Source organism: Salvelinus namaycush, chromosome 19, assembly GCF_016432855.1.
Source record: "Salvelinus namaycush isolate Seneca chromosome 19, SaNama_1.0, whole genome shotgun sequence".
Classification (NCBI taxonomy): domain Eukaryota; kingdom Metazoa; phylum Chordata; class Actinopteri; order Salmoniformes; family Salmonidae; genus Salvelinus; species Salvelinus namaycush.
This window is the reverse complement of record NC_052325.1, coordinates 6,088,935-6,094,934: the sequence shown is the minus strand read 5'-3', so window position 1 is coordinate 6,094,934 and position 6,000 is coordinate 6,088,935. Positions and strand designations below refer to the sequence as shown.

Genomic DNA, 6,000 nt, shown 5'->3' with positions numbered 1-6,000 from the left:
CTCCAGTTTGTTGAAAGAGCGTCCTCCCACTTTGGTTTATCTGAGGCTGAATTCTTGGTCAACATTTCTTTCCATCTCGTTGCGGCTCTCCAAACCCAGGCAATGACTCGGCTCAACCTGGTCAGACTGCTGAATTTCCTGATGTCAATATGTTTGGTTACCGCAGAGCCGGCTGGTGATCTTCGGATCCGAGTCTTGGGTTCATCTGGGTTATTTTGCTGTGCATCACTCTGGTTTCTCTTGACCTGCGCTCTGGTCAGTGCTGCCGAGAAAGCTTTCCTTCAAAGTTTGTTTATGCCTTCCTTGGCATACGCGGCGATTTCTTTGGCTGACTTATGTGGCCACTCTTTCACAGGTTGCCTCAGGAATGCTGGTCCATCCTGCCACATGGAATCTTCCTGGAGGTCTTCTGGGGCTGCCCCTCTTGTTATGATGTCAGCACTGTTCAGGCCTCCTGGGATCCACCACCAGTCTTCTACGGAGTTCTTTAAAGGAAGAGCTGCCATTGTGCTCATGTTTTGAGTGTTCTGTTTTTTGACGCAACAATTGGCTAGCTTGCTAGCTACTTCCAGACACAAATGAGAACACTCTGACCATTTTACTCACCCTAGCAGAGCTGGTTAGGCAGTTTTCATGTTAACCAGAGCATTGGTGATTGTTACTGTGCTGCTGGAAACAATTTATTACGCTTAAAAAAAAAATATGAATATTTACTAAAGACCCTCCACATACACATCTCTCTCTCTCTCTCTGTCTCTGTCTCTGTCTCTCTCTCTCTCTCTCTCTCTCTCTCTCTCTCTCTCTCTCTCTCTCTCTCTCTCTCTCTCTCTCTCTCTCTCTCTCTCTCTACTCTCTCTACTCTCTCTCTCTCTCTCTACTCTCTCTACTCTCTCTACTCTCTCTCTCTCTCTCTCTCTCTCTACTCTCTCTACTCTCACAGAGAAGCTGGCAGGTGATATGGGCTTGTCCTATGGATATTACTTTCTTTCTGCCGTCTCTGGGCTGTACGCCCTCTACTGGGAGCCCAGTGCACGAGGTTGAGTGACGTCAACCTTTAAAACTACCTCAAGCTGCGGAAAAACTTGCAACACCAAAATGTAATGTTTGTATGTAGGAGGAATGTATTTTATGGGGTCAATGGAGGGTGGAAAAGAAGTATGGGCCTGGAAAATGACTAAGTAAGGGAAAAGGCAATCACGTGGTTGATACGGGTGGAAAGCTGTGGATTAGTGAGGAACGTGGGCCGAGGTCAGGTCACATGAAGGCAGAAGGAACAGTTTTATTTCACATGTCACTTAACTTCCTGCCTACAGTAGCAACAAAACATTGAATGTTTAGACAAACGGAGGAAACTCCACCTAAAGGGGGTATAAATACTGGTGCTGGTGGGAACATGTTTTTGTCTATGCAGTTGTTGGACCCATTGAGTGAATAAACTTGGTTTGAGCTAGTTGTCCGTTTAGTTTTTCAAACAGTTTTTCAGAGCCCAACAAGGTTTCATATGACGTCACTGTATTTGAGGTGTGTTTAATTTAACATGCATGTATTCTGACCTCTAGTTCAACAGAGATGCCTGTATATATGTTTACAGCTTGATTTCATCCCTTTCTCCTTCTCTCCTTCCCTCTCTCATTCTGACGGTATCATCTGTGGACTGACTCAGTCCACTAACACATCTCACCTGGTTCCTGCTGAGCTGGAAGCTGTCTGTTATCAGACTAGAGGTAAAGGCTTTTCATTCCATTCAGACACCATCACACACATCAGATAGCACTCTGATATTAACTAATGGATGGATAATTGTCCAGATCCTGGATGCCATGAACCAGGACTATGGGGTTCCTCTGAGCCAGCTCCAGGTGGAGAGAGGCACGGGTAGGTACACACACACACACACACACACGCGCACACGCACACGCACACGCACACACACACAGTAAACTCTAACATGAACTTTGACTCAAATACACACATTTGTAAGTCCACTCCCAAGGACACACAGGCACATTGACGTCACTCTACACAGGAAAACATGAGTCTAAAAGCAGACACACTCAGAGTACATTCTAAAAGCAGACGCACTCAGAGTACATTCTGAAAGCACACAGACACAGAATACATTCTGAAAGCAGACACACACAGAGTTCATTCTGAAAGCACACAGACACAGAGTACATTCTGAAAGCAGACAGACACAGAGTACATTCTTAAAGCAGATGCACTCAGAGTACATTCTGAAAGCACACAGACACTGAGTACATTCTGAAAGCAGACACACACAGAGTTCATTCTGAAAGTAGACACACACAGAGTACATTCTTAAAGCACACAAATACACAGAGTACATTCTTAAAGCACACAAATACACAGAGTACATTCTGAAAGCACAATAACACAGAGTACATTCTAACATGAACCTCTACCTACTCCTGAGGGAGTGCAGTATTGGATTTTCAAGTCATATGTGTTCCTGCACTGGGTTCAGCCATGGTAGCTGGAGCAGCAGAGGGGGCCAGTGTCTGGAGCCTGGCCCCTGGTGACCTCACAACCATCTGTACTGAGAAATATCAAACCCAGATCAACCCTGAGGGTGAGAGAGCAGCATCAGACCATGAATTTAAAACCTTGTTGTTTTTCCATGAGAAAATTCATTAATTCATTTCATTTCAATCCACGTCCTCAATTGACTGATTTGACCCCAACCCTGTCATTAGTCCTGACCATGAGATGCCTTGTCAATATTTACCTCAGACTGCCATCTGGTGGTTAAATGTATACATTACAAAACAATACAGGTGCCACTAATTGCATAGTATTCATGAGGACAGGATGATCCAATGATCAGTCAGGATGAAACTGTCTCTTTTTCTCCTGTAGAGAGAGAGTTCCGGAACACACGCTGATAGAAGGCCGTCCAGAGGGCCTTGTACTGGGACACCACGGAGCCTATCAGCAATGGGAACGGTGAGTTCTGACCAATAAGATCACAGCCTGTTTGTAACTGCGTTACCCATCTCCTTTGTTGTGGTCTATGCTGCACCATTATGTATAGTATACATGGTATAGTCTGACCATGATACCCGGGTCTCTTTCTATGTCCTCTATAACTGCAGTGTTGGGACCGAGGGGGATTGGAGGATCCTGGGGTATCCCTCCCACCCCTCTCTCCATGTCAACTGACCTCTAGGGTCTGGATGCCATGTGGTTTATGTTTGTGTGTCTTGAGTGAGATGCTTCTCCACTGTAAAACTACTATAGCCAAACCATCAACAGAGACCTTAACTGCCTATGTTGATCATTTCCATGACTTAAAGATTATGATTTAAATAAACCAATGTTATTACCATCTCTATGCTGTCATCTAAACCTGTCACCCTCGTCTCCCTCTAATCACACAGGCCACCGCTAGTCACTAGGAACTAAGGTAGCATTGTAATGAATATTGAATTGAAGGGGGAACATACATAATGTAACACCCACCCCTCCACAGGTCCACATAGCACCTACATGTGATGGTTGTTTGGGCATGCTGTATTTTGCCTTCTCCCTGAGACTATTCCTATTCTCCAGGCTGATGCCAAGTATTGACATATCCTCCTCTCTGGATGCAGCATTTCTGTACACATCCCCTTCCTCTTAGTCACATGGACAAAATCCCTACTGTGAACTAATCATTGAAGAAATGCTATGTAGTGTGATTGGTGGAACTAGATAAAGTAATCCTTCTCACCCCCCCCCCCCCTTAAAAGATTTAGATGCACTATTGTAAAGTGGCTGTTCCACTGGATGTCATAAGGTGAATGCACCAATTTGTAAGTCGCTCTGGATAAGAGCGTCTGCTAAATGACTTAAATGTAAATGTAAATGTAGATAGACTGTGTGACTGAACTGTGATGGAGGACAAGAGAATCATTCTTCATGCCTGGTTTTACTTTGAATGTTTTGAAGGGACAGTTCAGCATTTTGGCAACTAAGCCCTGGAAGCAATGACTGGAAGTCTATAGGTGCAGCTAGCATGCTAGCTGCCATTTAGTATGCTAGCTGCCATTTAGCATGCTAGCTGCCATTTAGCATGCTAGCTGCCATTTAGTATGCTAGCTGCCATTTAGCATGCTAGCTGCCATTTAGCATGCTAGCTGCCATTTAGTATGCTAGCTGCCATTTAGCATGCTAGCTGCCATTTAGCATGCTAGCTGCCATTTAGCATGCTAGCTGCCATTTAGTATGCTAGCTGCCATTTAGCATGCTAGCTGCCATTTATCATGCTAGCTGCCATTTATCAAATCCAACTTTATTTGTCACATGCGCCGAATACAACACGTGTAGACCTTACAGTGAAATACATACTTACAAGCCCTTAACCAACAGTGCAGTCCAAGAAGAGTTAAGAAAATATTTACCAAATAAACCAAAGTAAAAAATAAATAAAAAATTAACACATTACAATAACGAGGCTATATACAGGGGGTACCGGTACCGAGTCAATGTGCGGGGATACAAGATAGAGGTAATTTGTACATGTAGGTAGGGGTGAAGTGACTGTGCATAGGTAATAAAAAGCGAGTAGCAGCAGTGTAGCAGCAGTGTACAAAACAAAGGGAGGTCAATGTAAATAGTCCAGTGGCCATTTCATTAATTGTTCAGCAGTCTTATGGCTTAGGTGTAGACACTTCTTAGGGATAGCCCCCTTTTTTTCAATGTTCTCCCAAATGACAAACCCAAATCTAACTGTCTGTAGCTCAGGCCCTGAAGCAAGATTATGCATATTCTTGGTATCATTTCAAAGAAACACTTTGAAGTTTGTGGAAATGTGACTTGAATTTAGGAGAATATAACACAATAGCTCTGGAAAAAGAAAATACATAGACAAAACCAACCAATGTTTTTTTAATCACAATCTTTGAAATGCAAGAGAAAGGTCACTGTTAACGCCATCACTCTGGCTGTAATTCCGATATTGTCCACACGATGGAAGCAGTGTATGAGCAACGTTTCAGATTAATAACTTGGAGAGTGACTGATCCTCAACACTTTTAGTGTGAAGTCCCCAGGTACATTTGGGCAAATCGTGAAGGAGACATTCGCATTCATATTCCATTTTTTCTGAAAGAATATTGTCAAATCTGTATACTTGGACTTTGATTTAGCTTTCCAAGTATTAGTAGCCATGTAATAAGTTAAACACTTGCATAACAACCAGTTTTCATAACTTCATAACTCTGAATATCCTTATACTTTATGTACAAAATGAAAAGGCATGCTGTCGCACAAAGTTAGAAGCTACATTTTATGACATATATATGGTTTCCAGATACTCCCTTAAAGCCCAGCTCATTGGCTATCTAGCTAGCTTTGTTTGACCCTGATTGGTGCTTATTTGACAAAGATACAGTTGTTCATGTGATGGCCACCCGCATCATCGGCGCACTATGAAGGTGTAGCTCTCTGACCAAATATGGTGTCCTATAGGGTATACTACACCCCTAATGAAATTGTGAAGTCTTGTTACCTTCTAGGATCTCTGAGGAATAGGTATAAATGTGATTTGACTCGTTCACACAATGTTTAGGGTGAGATTTTCACAGATTCCTTTCTTTGCAAATTGAACGAGTGGAAATACAAAATCGATCGTGCGTGCTATATGGACCTTTTTAGGATATGAAAAATGATTTTATCTAACAAAACGACACTTCATGTGGTCTCTGGTACCCTTTGGATGATAAATCAGAGCATGATTTCAGAATGTAAGTACACATTTCACCTTCAGAGGTGAATTTATCAAACCTATCGCATTGAAAAACGTTTTGTAGTTAGGAGCTCTCCTCAAACAATAGTATGGCATTTTTTCACAGTATTAACTACGATAAATTGGACAGTGTAGTTATATTAACCAGAATTTACGCTTTCAGCTGATATAAGACACTTCTATGTACCGACATTTGTTGTTACTCTAAAATCTGCCATCTTGATATTTACAACTGTAAATGATTTACAACTGTC

General features: G+C 42.5%; 2 long non-coding RNA genes across 2 annotated transcripts in view; both read left to right on the top strand.

The window, feature by feature from the left end:
- The first annotated feature begins 1,410 nt into the window (after positions 1-1,410).
- Positions 1,411-1,875, top strand: LOC120064104. The gene is made up of 3 exons (XR_005478566.1): positions 1,411-1,521; positions 1,664-1,724; positions 1,809-1,875. It is a non-coding gene; the product is annotated as an uncharacterized LOC120064104 (long non-coding RNA).
- Positions 1,876-2,485: 610 nt separating this feature from the next.
- The window catches only part of LOC120064105, an 18,787-nt gene continuing 15,272 nt past the window's right edge, over positions 2,486-6,000 (top strand). Inside the window, exons 1-2 of the long non-coding RNA XR_005478567.1 lie at positions 2,486-2,590; positions 2,878-2,964. This is a non-coding gene — a long non-coding RNA (uncharacterized LOC120064105). The remainder of the gene's footprint in view (positions 2,591-2,877; positions 2,965-6,000) is intronic.